The following is a 17,674-nucleotide window of genomic DNA, read 5'->3' on the forward strand; positions in this document are numbered from 1 at the left end:
ATTTGTTTTCCTCACCATTGAAAAAATAGCCTTGCCAATGGAAATTCCAATGCGAGTGCAGACTTTTGTCCCAATTGGTTGGTGGGGCAGAGTGGCCCATGACTAGGGACAGAGGAGCAATTTTCATTTTGCATTTAAAGCCAGATTTATCAAAGTTGCGCTTTCCAAAGCAATATGAGGACTGAAACATAGCTATCCTTCAAGCTTCACACTCATCTGAATTTTGTGATGCAGTTCTCCAGTCAAAAACATTCACAAAAATTCATATGTTAGGGGAAAGGGTACATAAAAAGGAATTTATATACAAAAATAACACACAAAAATAGATTCCATTAGGGGGAAATGCTAGTTAAAATGTGTACACCAGTCAAAAATGCATATAGAAATGTATTTGTTAGGAGAATTCACACTATAATAATAATAATAATAATAATAATAATTTATTATTTATACCCCGCCTATCTGGCTGGGCCTCCTCAGCCACTCTGGGCGGCTTCCATAGAAACCAAAAATACAGTAAAATATCACACGTTAAAAACTTCCCTGAACAGGGCTGCCTTAAGATGTCTTCTGAATGTCAGGTAGTTGTTTATCGCTTTGACATCTGCTGGAAGGGCGTTCCACAGGGCGGGCGCCACTACTGAGAAGGCCCTCTGCCTGGTTCCCTGTAGCTTTGCTTCTCGCAATGAGGGAACCGCCAGAAGGCCCTCGGCGCTGGACCTCAGCGTCAGGGCAGAACGATGGGGGTGGAGACGTTCCTTCAGGTATACTGGACCGAGGCCGTTTAGGGCTTTAAAGGTCAGCACCAACACTTTGAATTGTGCTCGGAAACGTACTGGGAGCCAATGTAGGTCTTTCAAGACCGGTGTTATATGGTCTCGGCGGCCGCCCCCAGTCACCAGTCTAGCTGCCGCATTCTGGATTAGTTGTAGTTTCCGAGTCACCTTCAAAGGTAGAGTGCATTGCAGTAGTCCAAGCGGGAGATAACCAGAGCATGCACCACTCTGGCGAGACAGTCCACAGGCAGATAGGGTCTCAGCCTACGTACCAGATGGAGCTGGTAAACAGCTGCCCTGGACACAGATTTGACCTGTGCCTCCATGGACAGCTGTGAGTCCAAAATGACTCCCAGGCTGCGCAACTGGTCCTTCAGGGGCACAGTTACCCCATTCAGGACCAGGGAATCCTCCACACCTGCCCGCCTCCTGTCCCCCCAAAACAGTACTTCTGTCTTGTCAGGATTCAACCTCAATCTGTTAGCCGCCATCCATCCTCCAACCACCTCCAGACACTCACACAGGACCTTCACCGCCTTCACTGGTTCTGATTTAAAAGAGAGGTAGAATGCTGAAGAATTTTCATGAGGGTTTTTCCTTTAAAACAACAAAAAAACCTTCACAAACTGATGCTGTAATGTGGAGATTGGAGTTTATGATTTGAAAAACAAGAAACAGAGAGAACCAAAATTGACAGATTCTTCCGTTCCAAACTATGTCAGCCCTTCACTGAGGTTCACTTTGGATATCACAGGTTGAGGATCAAGACTGAGACTAAGCCTGCTTCCAGACTGTCACCATTTTGTTCCAGTGCATTCCAAAATTTTGGCTTGCAGTATTAAAGCAGATTAAATAGTTGTGTCACAGACCACTTTTAACAATCCCTGTTTCCCCTTAGTGCAGCCTGCTCTACCACTACAGTACCAACATCCTAAGTGCAGACCTTACTGAGCGTGAAACTGTCTGCTTCAGGAGGCAGTGGGCTTTTCACCACTGGAGGCCTATAAGCAGAGTTTCCCATCCCTCAGGTGAAATGCGACTTAGCATCAAGTGGGGAATGTGCTTACTGAATGAGGTCTGATTGTGCAACAAGATTTTCACCTCCTCTCCTCTCTCTGCACACACCCTAAACTCATAGCTGTCAACTTTTCCCTTTTCTTGTCAGGAATCCTATTTGGAATAAGGGAATTGCCCTTAAAAAAGGAAAAACATTGACAGCTATGCCTAAACCTGCCCTGGGGTGTTCTTCAAATCCACCAGAACAGATTTAGGAGGCCTACGGAGGAGGAATGGCATGAAGTCATGCTGCACAAGAAGACCAGAGCATGCAACAACTTAGTTGAGCGCTGCCCAAAGCAACAAGCCCAAATTTATGGCAAGCTTTGAGAACAATGACAGAACAGCTAACCAAACAGGTCCATGCTTTTATTACCAATTGATTGGCAGCTAGAGAGAAGTGCTCTTACCTTAGACTCATTGCACTGGCTTCGCATAAGAGCTGCTTCCAGGAGCTTTTTCCGCTCAGAGTTCATTAGAACTGAGCACCTGGCAAGATACCCTGTAAGGAGACAATGGACTGGGTTGAATTCAGCATATGCTTTGCATGCAGACAATCTCAGATTCAATCTCCAGGTAGGAATGGGAAAGGTTGAAGCCTTGCGTGGTCTAGACCTGTTCTTGGCTTCCTGCTTGTGGTTCATCTGTCCATGAGTCCAGGTTCACCTGTCATGACCAGCCAGACTCTGATTTTTTTCAAGTTTGTTTCCTCTCCCATGGGGGATGAGCAAAACGTGCTTTAAAGAAACCACAGTTTAATGTTGTGTGCGGACCACCTTATTTCCATTGCAGTAGACAATACTGCTAGATGGACCAATGTCTGATTAACCCAGCAGATGGCAGATTCTTCTGTGCTTCCTAGTCATCCTACCAATTCTAGATGCTGGTATCCATTTTGAACAGCTCAACAAGAGCCTTGTAAACGAGTGATTGACTCTGTGTTGGTTTTGCTGCAATTGGATAATAGCATGACTACATCTGGAAGTTATTCCAGTTCCTTGAGTCAAGGGCCTGTTGCATTAATACATTTTTAATTTTTAGAGATGCAAGTTAAGGCTAATTGTCCAAGTTCTGGTCACAACAGAGCCATGGCAGGTCTGTGTGGAGCTGTGCCACTTTGATATATGTTCACCCTTATCCGTATAGGATGCCTGATGGTAGCCAACAGTACCCTAGCTGAGATCATTTTCAAGGATGGCCACTGGTGTCAGCCAAGATCTCATCCCTATGACTTGCACTCAGCAGGAGTGCAAAACTTCACACCTGAATGAAGCACATGGTAGTTGCAATTACCCGCTGCTCCACCAACACACTGCAATTAGAAGCAAATGCAAAACACAGCTAGACAGAGTCACGCTGCTATGCATACCTTAGGATATAGATAATGCATAGTGAAGCAGAATTATCTGGCCACACTATTGCTGGGTGATCTGGCTCATTAAAGACAGTTATGAGGTGGCTTTCTACCATAACCGGCCAATTATTAGAAGGGATGAGATGTAAAACGAGCTGCAAGGACATGAGTCTCTCCGTGACCCAGTCCACACATAATGTTAAGCGAAACCATGGCTAAGCATGATTGCACAAACGTTTCCCAAGCAAAGATTGCTGAGGTGGGACCTATCAGGCAACACTGTTCTTTCCTGATGAACCACAATAATCCAGAAAGCTGAGCGTATCATTGGTTGCCAATGCAGCTATCGTGAAGACTGAGAAACCCACAATCAGTGGCCAGTATCCAACTAAACCGTTTCACGAGTGCAAGGACTTTCAGGTGTATAATGGAACTTTCTTCTCCCCACTCAAACCCTAAATCTTTTCTGGGGAGTCCCCCAACCCTCAGGAGCATGTTTTTGGAGAAAGTAGGGAAGTTCCATTTTGCAGCTAAAGGTCACTGTGCCAGCTTAATAACGTAAGAATAGCTTGCTGGGTCAGGCCAATGGCCCATCTAGTCCAACATCCTGTTCTCGGCCTACCAGATGCCTGTGGGAAACCCAAAAGCAAGAGCCACATACAAGAGCACTCTCCCCTCCCGCGGTTCACAGCAACTGGTATTCAGAAGCCTTAGTGCCTCCTACCATGGAGGGAGAGCATAGCCATCGTGGCTAGTAGCCTCACCCTCCACAAATTTGTCCAGTCCTCATTTAAAGCCATCCAAGTTGGTGCCCATTACTGCCTCCTGTGGGAGGGAGTTCAATAATTCAACTACACACAAGAAGAAGTGCTTTAAAAAAAACAATCTGTCCTGAATCTTCCAACATTCAGCTTCCTTGGATGTCCATGAGTTCTAGTGTTATGGAAGAGGGAGAAAACTTATCTCTATCCACTTTTCCTCTGCCATGCATAATTTTATAAACTTTCAGCGTGTCACCACTTACTGAAATTTTCTCTAAACTAGAAGGTCCCAAATGCTGCAAACTTCATAGGGGAGTTGTTCCATCCGCTTGGTCATTTTGGTAACCCTTTTGGGTGCATTTTCCAATACTACAATATTCTTTTTGAGGTGAAGTGACCAGAACTGTATACAATACTCCAAATGCAGTTGCACCATTGATTTGTATAACCAAACAGTTGCATACCAACCAGAAATGTGAGAGCTCATTTATATGAGAATAGACACTAGGAAAGGATACAGTGGTACCTTGGGTTAAGAACTTAATTTGTTCTGGAGGTCTGTTCTTAACCTGAAACTGTTCTTAACCTGAGGTACCACTTTAGCTAATGGGGCCTCCCACTGCTGCCGCCACCGCCGCCACACGATTTCTGTTCTCATCCTGAAGCAAAGTTCTTAACCCAAGGTACTATTTCTGGGTTAGCAGAGTCTGTAACCTGAAGCGTCTGTAACCTGAAGCACCTGTAACCAGAGGTACCGCTGTATATTGTTTAGTTATTATCCTTCCTTGCTCATGACTGAGAGTACCATCCTTTGCAGCTTTAAACTTGGAAGCTAAGACAAGGTTGATTTAACCTTCTAGAAACAATAATCCCAGCTGTATTAAGGCAGACTGGATTTTCCTTGATGTTACACCTTTTCTCCCTCTTAAGAAACAACAATCAAACATACATTGTTTTGTGAATAAATAAAAGTATTATTTACTTACATAATCTAAGTCTTGAAGCAGCAATAACAGTAGCAAAATGAAAGCAGGTTTATAACTAAGTTACAAAAGTACACAATGTAAATTCAAAAATAGTGTCTGAGATGCAGAGCTCAGACATGCACCTGCGGTCAGCTTGGAAGCATAATGAAGAAAGTGAAGGCTGCCCAGACAGGAAGTATGTAGTGTTACAGCTCCCTGACAAGGCAGACAAAGGAAGTGATCTCACAGAGTTCTCTCTATCAAATTTTAAAGGAAAGGTCTGTGAGCCTCAGCCCCTTCATGTGCCTATCTAGCAAAGCATGAATTGTTGCTTTGACTGTAATAATGTCCCACAATTTAGGCTAGTGACTGAATGAACCCTGAGTTCAGAAGTTAATGGTTTGTTTAGTCCTCAGATGAGCTACATCCTCACTTGGCAAACAACTGCATTATGGGGGGAAATAACATTTGGTCTCCTTTATATGCTGTTGCAATGATTACCAAGATACTGTATGTGAAATACTATCAACATTGAAATATATTGTTGTAGTCATGTTACACTTTAAAGGTTACTTTATGTTCTCTCCATGAAGAAAAGGAAAGAACCAGCCAGCAATGAATGACCAAATTCTGAAATCTATAAGAAAGGAAGGTGATCCTAAGAGAGACATTAGCAAAAGGCATCCGGATGGAGGAAATGTGCGACTGAGACGGGGACAAGATACAGGGTGGGCACCTCCAGCTGGAGATAGGATACTTTTTTCAGAGGATGGGAGGTAATTTATAAGAGAGATTGTGTATACTCATCCTATCTTTGCCTCTGGTAAACAAATTTTGCAGCTCTATGTTTTTCCAAAAACTGAGAATAGGCTATAATGAACGATATTTGATTTAGTCATGTTTTTTAAACTGGGTATTGGCATCATTAAGCATTTGTTTTATTTGTTCCAAAGTACTGGAACCAGTGCTATTTTGTGTGGTTTTTTAAAAGAAATGTCAGTGCTCAAATCTTGATAAAAGTGCAGTGGGAGCCAGTACAAAATAGTTGCCATGGGAAGCAAAAAGAAAGGTGACAGCACTCTGCACAAAAAAGCTCTGATTGCAAGGTTCAGAAATCTTAGTTTACAACTGAAATTATATATTTGCGGTAAAGGACAAAGTGAAGATCAGAGGAGGGGCTGCACCTCAGTAACAGAGCCTATGCTTTGCCCCAGGTTCAATTCCTGTAAGAGACTCCAGACTCCAGAGGGTCCCTTCCCCTCCTATGATTCAGTCAGGAGCAGAGGGTCCTGATGGGTGCCAAGGTGGTGTTTGAGGAGAGGGTGGTGCCCATGTTTGCCACAGTGAGGCCTCCTGTTGTAGTCTGTTGTCAGGTCATTGAAAGTGCTTGACCAGAAAATAGCAAGCAACGTAACAATTAGATGGGGACTTTATGAATGCTACCTTTATGTCTGACTATTCTTTTAACTGCATCTGGATTACAACTGAACCCTGTTTAGACAGCATTAGACTATCCTGCGTCAAGAGAGCTGTTCCCAGCTTTGGCAGGGTAATTTTCTTCCTTCATCCAGTCGGCAATGGTTTGACTTGTTGTCACCTCTGTAGAGCATCCCTTTTACGTTTTTTTTAAAAAATAATCTAATGGAGAAGCGCGCACTTACAAAAAACCAAAGCAAAATAAAAACATGGATAAATCTGACATGCAATTGCAGAAATCACCTTCTGCTGAAAAACCCAAGCAAACAACAAAAACACCCACCAGATGGAAACAAGTCTTGTCTGGTATGCTTGGTGGAGTAAACAAAGACAGCAGAAGAGAAAAAGAAGGGAAGACTGACAACACATGAAAAGCTAGATTGATGGTCAAGTACCATGGAGTCCACTTCCACACACTTTTGTACCTTGGAAAGAACAATAACTGTTAACGAGGCATTTGCCCTTTTGCCAAAGTGTAGTTTGAACTGTTACATGCCACCCCAATCTCTGAGTGGTGAGAAAATCCAGGCGTTCCAGGCACTTTCCCAGGGGTCTGCTTCCTTGGAATGATGGAGAAACTATAGCGTCTTTAGGACAGGGGTCAGAAAACTTTTTCAGCAGGGGGCCGGTCCACTGCCCCTCAGACCTTGTGGGGGGGCAGACTATATTTTGGAGGGGGAAATGAACAAATTCATATGCCCCACAAATAATCCAGAGATGCATTTTAAGTAAAAGGACACATTCTACTCATGTAAAAGCACGCTAATTCCCGGACCGTCCGCAGGCCGAATTGAGAAGACGATTGGGCCGGATCTGGCACCTGGGCTTTGGTTTGCCTTCCCATGCTTTAGGATATATGTTTTTATTTACCCATATTTACAACCTGAGCATAAGGTGGAGCGGCTCACATCATTAATACTCCAACAGATATTGCTTCTCCATTAGTCACAGCTTTGAATCCAGCACAGAGCAAACATGTCTATGTGCCTCCAGCTTCCAGCCTGCTTCCAGCTTAGCTCTCACACTGACAATTGTTGTCCTACCTAGCAACTAGCTGAAGGGGGTGGAGGAAAGGCCCACCCAGCAGCCTGGAGGGCACAATCACTTAGTTGTAGCTCTTGCAACCTAGCTCAAATCTTTTGGGATGTTGAAGAGGGCCAGCTGAAGTCATTGTCTTACAAAAAAGCTTGTCTGACCTCTATTAGATTCTAATAAGGCTATTGATAGTCACAATGTTCTACCTCAACTGTCAGAGGAAATAAGCCTCTGTACGCCAGTTGCTGAGAATCCCAAGTCGGGGAGGTGCTGCATAGTTTGGGTCCTACTTGAAGGTTTTCCTTAGGCATCTGGTTGGCCACTGTGAGAAGAGGATGCTGCACTAGATGGACCTTCGGACAGATACAGCAGGACTTTTCTTATGTTCTTAAGGGTAAACTTCACCAAAGCCTGATGATCTAAGGGATCCCAGCCCAGGCTACAACCCTATTACCAGGAGCAAAACAACTGAGGCTGAACTACAAGCTTAAGCTCATACTTGAGGATATTTATGGAAACTTTATTTTCCTGTGTACCTATCGTCCATATTTTATGAGATTTGCTGGAGCCAAGCTGAAGCAGGGCTGGAACAGAAGAAGTAATGTTCTTCACAATGACTTGATGGCGCAGGTCCTTTTCTGTAACAGAATGTTCCCTGAGTGACACACACTCTCAAGAACTCAGGAATGAAATGTGTTTTGCCTTGAAAGGTACTTGTTTTATGAAATAAGATTGGGGAGGGGGATTAAATAGAAAAAAGAGCTACAAGTGATAGAATTCTTTTGCACTGGCAGGAGCGAGGGACATCTGGTGAGAGAGAGCGACCAGTAGTGGTGCATGAGGAAGTGTGCTGCTGCAGCTGCGCCACTGTCCCAGTGGCAGCAGTACTGATGCTGACTAGGAATGGGATGTGATGGGGCAGGGTGGTGGTGACAGCAGAAACGTACTAGCCACTGCCGCTGCTCACCCAGTGCTTGTGCAGCTTGCTGCCACAGCAGCCAACCACCCTGGTCCAATGAAGTAGCTGTGCCCAGGAGGGCAGTGCAATGATGGCACTCTACTTCGCACACCATGACTGCAGCGACAGAGGAAGCCATTGCTGTGGGCAGGATTAAAAGCTGCATTAAGGCTCATAAAAAGCTGCAGGTGGGGGGGGGGGCAAGGACGCTTAAGCTGCTAGGTATCTTATCAAATGATGAGCTTGCAAGAGAAATGGACTTTGGGGAGATAATTGCTGCTTTTGCAATGGAAAAGGCCAGAAAAAAAATATTGTTTTAAAGAGAATTATTCTGTTTATAAAATGTTTGCAGCCATATTGGTCTATTAAACATATAAAATAAAAATATTGATGGGATAATATCTATCTTAAGGTAAAGGTAAAGGGACCACTGACCATTAGGTCCAGTCGCGGCCGACTCTGGGGGTTGCAGCGCTCATCTCACTTTTTTGGCCAAGGGATCCGGCGTACAGCTTCCGGGTCATGTGGCCAGCATGACTAAGCCGCTTCTGGCGAACCAGAGAAGCGCACTGAAACGCCGTTTACCTTCCCGCCGGGGTGGTACCTATTTATCTACTTGCACTTTGACGTGCTTTTGAACTGCTAGGTTGGCAGGAGCAGGGACCAACCAACGGGAGCTCACCCCGTCACGGGGATTCGAACTGCCGACCTTCTGATCGGCAAGTCCTAGGCTCTGTGGTTTAACCCACAGCACCACCCATGTCCCTTAATATCTATCTTAGGAACAATCAAAAGATTAAACAAAAATAGTCTCACCCAAAGTGGGTAGAGGCTTGGTAGATAAGACCCAGTATTGGCTTAGATGTCATGTCAGAAATGTAAAGAAAGTAATTTCAGAATTAAAATAGAATTTTTTCTTTCATTATTTATGAGACTATATTTATGGTATCATGGCATGCGTGTAGGAAGGGGTGCATGTTAAAAGTTTGTACTATGCTGAGGCCCTGCTTAAATCACAAAACCCCTGCTCCAGAACTTGAGAGGCTCAGTGGACCAGTGGTCTGAATCACTTTATAAGGTGGCTTCAGACTGACTTTAAATCAGCAAAGATCCACAGTAGGGTTGTAATCATATTGCAAATAAGTCCCAAGGTAGTAAAAGCTAAAACACAATTCCCCCCCCCCCCGCCCAACACAACCATAATGATGAGTTCAATTGTCCTCATATGGATTAGGCAGGTGATGCTAGAGAGAGAAAACTTCCCGAACTTGTAAAAAAAAAAAAGATTCCCAGAACTCCTAGTTCTGGGACACACGCAATGAACATTAGTTCTTGATTTAGTCTTATGTGAAGCACAGAGATTGGATCAATAAATAAATATAGCTGAGCTGCTAGGAAACAGCAATCATAACATTGTCAAATTCAACAACTTGGTGGGGGGGGGGAGAAATGCCTCTGCAAAATGAAAGAACGGGGAACTAAGCAGGAATTAGAGCCTTTAATAACGCAAAGAACGCTCTGGTGCTATTTAAAAACACTGGATTGGAGGCACCAATATAAATATGAATAAATGTGCAAAATCAAAAGGGATTAAGGTGTATGGCTGAAATAAGGTGTTGATGATTTCTCTCTGAGGAGACAGGTAAACAGCTGGGTGTTCTAGTTATCTGTATTGGGCTCTACTCCTTCCAACATATTCATTCCTGACCTGGCAAAGGGAGTGAAGGTGTGGTAAAATAGGTAGGCGCATATGATGCCACAGTGTCAAATCAAAATTGGAGATTTCATAACACTGTGAGAATGGTTCTGCCTTTGCCACGCTATTTGGATTAAGGCAATAATAGGTTGGCTTAGCATTACGGCCAAACCCAGACTCATGGTTTGTCCCTCCGAGACAAATCACGGGTGGTAAACCAGCAATTCTTGGTTTATCTGGAACAGGACAATTGTAGAAAGGCAAAGACCTCAGATTGGTGCAGAGTTATGTGGACTTAAGTTCCACTGATTTAAATGGCACATAAGCAGGCCAGGCATGGCTCATTGCTGGACCATTGCTAAAGACTTCATATGAGAGGAGGCTAAAAAAACCCCAACTGTTCCTTGAAGCTTGTGGGAACTGGTTTAGATTTTAGCCACACACCCCACACAAGACAAAAGCATGTATGTACACTTAGGAGAAAAATGTACCTCTCTATAATACTATTTTTCAGTTGTCTTTTAAACACACACATACCCCTACCTGTGCACATTCACCCTCAAACACTCTCCTGTTTTTAGCGCGCACAATGATATCCACCTCTATCCAGTGGAAGGTGGTCTATTAGGGTGAATGAAGCACTGCCCCACTGACCTCAGTCTGCTCTCAGCCAGCCCCCACTTGCTTGCCTCCTTACTTACAAACAGTCCAAGTGGCGGCACAGCCTGTCAATTCCCTTCTCCATAGCCTCAGTGTTGCACTTCTAGACCTCAGCAGGGAGGAGGAGGGAGACAAAACTAGAATTAGTTGGCTTTCGCTCACTCTGGCTCCACCTACTGTTGGCCTCCTGCCTTCCACCCTACCCACCGCGAAGGGGCACCAGCCACCACTGCCTCTGTTGTACTGTTTCCAGGTCTCACAAAAACAGTTGTGGGAGCCCAACCACAGACAGTCTCCTGCTCTTTTCAAGGAAGTTGCAAACTGAGGCACTGCTTTTGACTTCCACCTTCAGCATCGGCTGCCCAGTTGACTTACGGTAGGTTGTTTAACTTTCTAGGAAATGTGATCCAGACTTTAGGAACACAGGAGCCTTCTCTTGTTTATTTGGCCTTTCTGCTTCAGGAGACCAAACTGCTTCTTAATGCCGCTATTCCTCATGTCACAGGCACTTAATCCAACCTCATGCAAAACTCAGAACAGCAGTTAACTGGAATGGGCCAGCTCTGTCCTTGCTGCCCCTTGCTGTTGGCACACCTGCCTCTGGACACGTACATAACTTTCCCAGTCTCTGCTACACACTGCGGTTTTTAACAATTTGCTTAGCACCCACAGTGCACTAGGCTAACTTACCAGCAACCCACTCGTAATACGGAGGGATGAGAAAATGTCACAGTACTTCTGGGGTCAGGTAAGTTACCTCTCATGCTGCTTCACACCGTTGAAGATTGCAGATAGCGCAGGTTGTTCTTTCAGGAAGAACTTTGCATTCTAGACAACCTAATTTCCTTTCTGGCACGCAGAAGGCAAGGTGGGAGACAGCTGCTGCATCTCCATTTGCATAGATTTGGCTCTGGACGGCAGAATACAAAAAACCTCCCTGTTACTACCCAGTGTGTGGGAACCATGAGAATTTAGGGCCAGATCCCATTTATAAGATAGTACACATGATCTTAGCCAAAAGGCCGAGAAGTGATCCAGTTCCCAGTTATAAGAAAGAATTATGGTGTAGGTATCATGCCTGCTTTTGAACAGATGTAAGATTAAAGACCTGGGTGGCGCTGTGGGTTAAACCACAGAGCCTAGGGCTTGCCGATCAGAAGGTCGGCGGTTCAAATCCCCGTGATGGGGTGAGCCACCGTTGCTCGGTCCCTGCTTCTGCCAACCTAGCAGTTCGAAAGCACGTCAAAGTGCAAGTAGATAAATAGATACCGCTCCGGCGGGAAGGTAAACGGCATTTCTGTGCGCTGCTCTGGTTCGCCAGAAGCAGCTTAGTCATGCTGGCCACATGACCCCGAAGCTGTCTGCGGACAAACACTGGCTCCCTCAGCCTATAGAGGGAGATGAGCACCGCAACCCCAGAGTCGTCCGCGACTGGACCTAATGGTCAGGGGTCCCTTTACATTTACCTTTAAGATTAAAGTGCAAGAAAAGCAATGTATTTAGAGAACATTTGTTTGGCTACTTTTTATACCTCATAATAACTACTGATATAGTTGCTCCAGATATCACTAGTCAGAAGCACAGGTGAAGCAATGGTCCCCCTTCCTCCGGAAAGGAGACAAATGCCATAATACCTTGGTGCAATGAGGGCAGGATGTTGGGGCAGAGGTCCAAGGCATCACTCTGCAGAATGAGCCACAGGGCTCCCAAACACAGAAGAGCTGGCTTGTCACATTTTAGCTGTGCACATATTATACATTTAAAGGACATGAGTGTCTCCACCCACCCCCCCACCCAAAAATTATAATTTGTTAAGTATGCTGGAAATCATAACTCTGTGAGTGGTAAATTATAGTCCCCAGGATTCTTTGGCTCAATTGGTTAGAGTATGGTGCTGATCGATCCCCATATGGGACAGCTGCACATTCCTGCATTGCAGGGGGTTGGACTAGATGATCCTCAGGGTCCCTTCCAATGCTACAATTCTATGATTCTACATTATGTGCTTTAAGTGTGCTTTAAATATATGGTGTGTATACAGCCTCCAAGACGAGTAAGTGATGCACATTACCATCAAAAGGGGATCCCCTATAAAATGAAAGAGGGGATAACCCATAAGACTAATGCACATTTCCACCCCACCCAGTAAATCCAGTGTGTAAAATTCAAAGCAAAGTCTAAAATTTAGGGCTGGCCCTACAGTTGCATAAGTTGTGGAAAGAAATTATGACTCCACTTCATAAAGTCCAGTTTGCAGAGATGGACAGTGCAACCTACTGACTTGATATTACAGAAAATGAAGATGTTAAACACAGAAAAACATCTTACATGTTTCTTCCTTAGACTTTTGATATCTTCCTACAGGAATCATATGCTACCGTAATTTGATTTAGACTCTTATCTTAATTAGCTTCATCTCAGAGCCAGTTCTTCTTTTCCTCACATAGATATCGGATGTCATAAACATGCCTTTCCCATTGGCAAAATCAGCCTAGAAACCCTTAACATCTCTCCAGTGGAAGAGTGCATTTGAGAACCCTTGTACCTCTCACTTGAGCACTTACTATGCAAGCCTATACATGCATAAGAACATAAGAAATGCCTGCTGGATCAGGCCAATGGCCCATCTAGTCCAGCATCCTGTTCTCACAGCGGCCAACCAGGTGCATGTGAGAATCCCCAAAGGGGGACTTGAGTGCAACAGCACTTTCCCCTCCTGTGGCTTCCAGCAACTGGCATTCAAAAGCATTGCTGCCTCCAACTGTGGAGGTAGAACATAACCATCAATAGCCTTCTCCTCCATGAATTTGTCCAATCCTCTTTTAAAGCCATCCAAGATGGTGACCATCACTGCCTCCAGGGGGAGCAAGTTCCAGGTATATATATATATATATATATATATATATATATATACACACACACACACACACACACACACACATATTTGCCAGAGGTCAGTTCCAGCACCTCTTGGGTGGGCGCCATTGCCATTCTAAGAGAACAAGGGAGAAGTTCGTGGTCAGCTCTGGCACCTCTTTTTCTAGAAAAATAGCACTGATTTCAGTGCCTCTGCGGAAGACTTTTCTTTCACTTCCAAAGAGGTCAGGCCGTAGTAAACCTCTTTCTTTTATTGTACAGAAATTATTCTAACCATTGCTGTGCGAGCTTTCATAGGTAAGGGCCTACTACATCAGATTCATCATGATTGTCCTTCACAATCCACTTCAACGCTTCTCATCAAGTGAGTGTTTGCCAAGAAAATATCTCCTTATATGGAGGATTCATCTGACAATCGCAATGTGCACTCTGCTAAAAATCACCAAGCACAATAATGATATCATTGTTGGTCTATTAAGAACGCAAGTGCTATATTATCCTTTTAGGGATGTTCCCATCATCATCATCATCATCATCAAATCCACAACAGCAGCAATTCCAGTTCTTCATGCCTGGCTATAGTCTTTACTGGGAAGTTGGGAACATAATTATATTAGCCAGGCATGTAGAACTGGAATTGCTGTTATTGTGGACATTTAAATACAGAGGGCACAGACCATAGGCAGCCATTTTAGAAGGGCTGTAGCTGATTCTATTTCCCAGACATCGCTAGGCAGCAGGTGGCTCTCCTATAACAATAACTCTCAAACAGCAAGACACTTCTGCACTTACTTTCCTACCTCAGGAAAGATAGGAGCTTGATGCCCCCTGGATCTTCTTGGACTACAATTCTTATCAGCCCTAGCCAGCAGGTCAGGGATGATGGGAGTTGTAGTCCAGCTACATAGCCCATTAACCAGTTTCCAGCTGTGACCAGCCACATACCTCCAGGAAGCTCAGAAGGACATGAAGGCAATGGCTCTTCCCCACTGTTTGTCCTGGGCATCATTGCTGAATGAACCACTAATTAATGACCTATGCCTTAGGACTACCTCCTCCACCCACCCATCCCACTCGCTTCCCATCCTTTCTGTGGGGTCTTTTCTAACAGGCAAACAGCTTTGGGAAACAACTTGGGCATCCTCGACCCATCATGAGGCTTTAGATTTTCACCTGGCTCTCAGAAGAAAATTTTCCTGGGTATGGGACAGAGCCAGATAAAAATGGTTGCGGTGAAGCTTTCAGAAATGGTCTCCACTTCCTTTGTAGCCAAGCAGTGTTGTTTCTGCAGCTGATGCTCAGTTGGCGCAGCTTCTTGACTCGGGTTTCTTATATTCAACAGGCTGCTGGGAAATAAGGAAATATTCTGCATGTTCCTCAGTTATGTCAAGATTGGATTTGAGCACTGGAGATGGAAGAAGGTGATAAGCTACACTACAAGAACTGGATTTAGTTAAGTGTGTGATTGTGTCTTTAAGGGGACATTGTGTGTGTTAATTAGTTAGTTAGTTAGTTAGTTAGTTAGCTAGCTAGTTAGTTGGTTCGCATAATTTATATACTTCTCCGTATTTCAAAGAAATCTCTGAGCCATTTGCTATTATTATCATCAAATAAAACAAAGTCTGTATGATTACAAACAGCTTTTAGAAAGCTTTTCCAGGATCAGTTTTCATAATATCTACATTAATCACAATGCTCTGTATTTAGGAAAGTGCTTTGTCCATTTGTTCTCTATATTGCCACCAAATGGCACAAGGCTTCGCAAGGTGGGGATAGTGGTCTTCATACACATTGGGATGCCATGTGCCATTTTGAATCAAGATGGCTGCAGCAATATAGGGAAACCAAAGGAAGCTGGTAGGGCTGCTCTGCTGGATCCTTTGAAATCAGCTGACAAGAAAGGACTGTTTCACACTGACTTATTTAACCCACTCCAATGAGATATGGTGCTGGGCAACTAGCTAAGGTGGCTTTTTAAGGGGTTAGAGTCCACCGATGGCAGGAGACTTGAGAAGCACTGTGCAGGGACTTGGCTATTGCTGATCAGTGGTGCCTGCAAAAGCCCTTTTCGCTCAAGCTCTGCCTTCACCTGCCCCTCACCTGATGTCAGGCAAAGAGCAGGTGGATGTGGCTTGGCCAAATCCACTTTGTGGGCAAAATGGGGAGGCCTAGTGGGTCGCCAACCCTGAGGAGCAGTTTGGGGGAAGCACATAGGGCTGAAGTTGGGGCAAGGGAAGCAGGAGCCAGAAAATCCCCCATTGCATGAGCAGACTTCTGATGGATCTTCTCTGGATCTGGTCCAGACTGGACTGCCCAAATTCAATTTCCCCCTCTCTTGGCACACAACTTCCCAGGCAGAACACTGCTTTCAGCCCCGCTGTAGCTAGTAGGTGGGACCTGTACTCCTAACCAGTCTTGATGACCACATAGTTAGTTTTCATGTTTTGTGGCCTGGCCAAGCCGAAGCTGAAATGTAGGCTTCTGCTGTGTTATTAAGCTCCCTTTCAGCTGAAATCATTTGTTCAAAAAGAGAGAAATTTATTAGGGTGTATGTGCGTGTGTGTGTGAAATCCAAATAATTTCTCCCATTAGAGTTCATTCTGTGCCTAAAAATAACTAAGCAACAGCTCTTGGAAGCGACTGCACAGAGCATCTCTCTCAAAGAGGGGAAGCTCCTAGCAGGGGTACTATACAATTAAACATTCACACACACACACAACTAGCATTTATACAGACACAAAGAAGGTGGGCATAGGCCCTGCCTACACATCCCTTTCATTACAACAGAAATTATAACAGAAATGTCATAGCATCCTTTTTTTTAATTAAAGTTCTTTAGAAACAAAAGCATATGTGTGTCTCAAACATCCATTTATTTTCTTTACAGCTTTCATCTTGTTTGCCCCCACAACCATCCTGCAAGGTAGGCCAAGACAGCGCTGTTCTACTATATTGACGAGAGACTGAGAGAACAAGATTTGTTCTAAGTTCCCCCGTGAGTTCAAGGCTGGGCTGGGATTTGAACCTGAGATCAAAGTCAACATTCAAGGACTGCAGATGTAAACAACCTTTTCTCCACATCTGCAAATATACTCTAGTACCCTCTTTTAACTTTAGATTGGAACAGCTCATCTGAGACCCCACAGACTCAGAACAAAGCCATTTTCTAGGGGCTACTGAACCTACCTGCCTACTTTGATGTCCAGTCCTTGCCACTGGAGCACCAAAGCTGCAAGAAGCCTTGCCAGTATGATCCTCTAAAATATCTAAGCAAGTGGAGCCTGTGCATATCTGTGCAGGAAAAACCAAGGTAGACCAGTCAAAGTTGGCAGGGTTGTGGCGGGCTAAATTCCCCCATGACCAACAGTGAAGAAAGCCAAAGGAAGTTCACCCAGCCCAGAATACCCTGGACAGGAAGATCAAAGTCAAAAGCAAGAAGAATTGCTACAGGCAATCCTACTATAGCAAGCTGATCACCTGAAAAGAATGAAATGTGCAAAATTCAAACGGACTCCGTCATGACATTCTTGGTGCTGAAAGTGGAATGCCCCAAGCTCAAGGATGTATCAGATGATAAGCTACATGTTGAGTTTAAAAAGCATCGTCTGTTCCAATGTTCCCAATATCAAGGAGTGCAACGTATTTGTGACCATGCGTGATTCCCCATCAGTGATGCTGAAAAAGAACACAGCAAGAGTCATTCTCCTACAGAGCCACCACCTGCCACTGGGTTATAAATGAACCGTGATGAAGCATGTAAATAAAAGTCTCGTCCCAACCATGTGATCCAGGCCACTATGGACTGCCACTCCCTGCTCCCCGAGTTTCCATGACCTCACAGATACTTTAATTACCCATCCTTCCTGTATTCTTTGTTGTTGTTTAGTCATTTCCGACTCTTCCTGACCCCATGGACCAGAGCACACCAGGCACTCCTGTCTTCCACTGCCTCCCGCAGTTTGATCAAACTCATGCTGGTAGCTTCGAAGCTACCTGTATTCTTTAGCAAGAGCTATATACTTGTCATGCCAATTAAATGTAATTCAAGTGTAGTGGACTT

At 44.5% G+C, this 17,674-nt stretch overlaps 2 long non-coding RNA genes across 2 annotated transcripts in view; one reads left to right on the forward strand and one right to left on the reverse strand.

The window, feature by feature from the left end:
• Positions 1-483: 483 nt before the first annotated feature.
• Positions 484-17,674, reverse strand: part of LOC308467780 — a 39,642-nt gene continuing 22,451 nt past the window's right edge. Inside the window, exons 2-3 of the long non-coding RNA XR_013981285.1 lie at positions 2,243-2,334; positions 484-1,373 (exon numbers count right to left, since the gene is read on the reverse strand). This is a non-coding gene — a long non-coding RNA (uncharacterized lncRNA). The remainder of the gene's footprint in view (positions 1,374-2,242; positions 2,335-17,674) is intronic.
• LOC308465644 lies at positions 14,353-17,512 on the forward strand. The gene is made up of 3 exons (XR_013980525.1): positions 14,353-14,486; positions 14,957-15,035; positions 16,502-17,512. It is a non-coding gene; the product is annotated as an uncharacterized lncRNA (long non-coding RNA).

This window comes from Podarcis pityusensis (genome assembly GCF_964106645.2).
Source record: "Podarcis pityusensis genome assembly, chromosome: 2".
Classification (NCBI taxonomy): Eukaryota; Metazoa; Chordata; class Lepidosauria; order Squamata; family Lacertidae; genus Podarcis; species Podarcis pityusensis.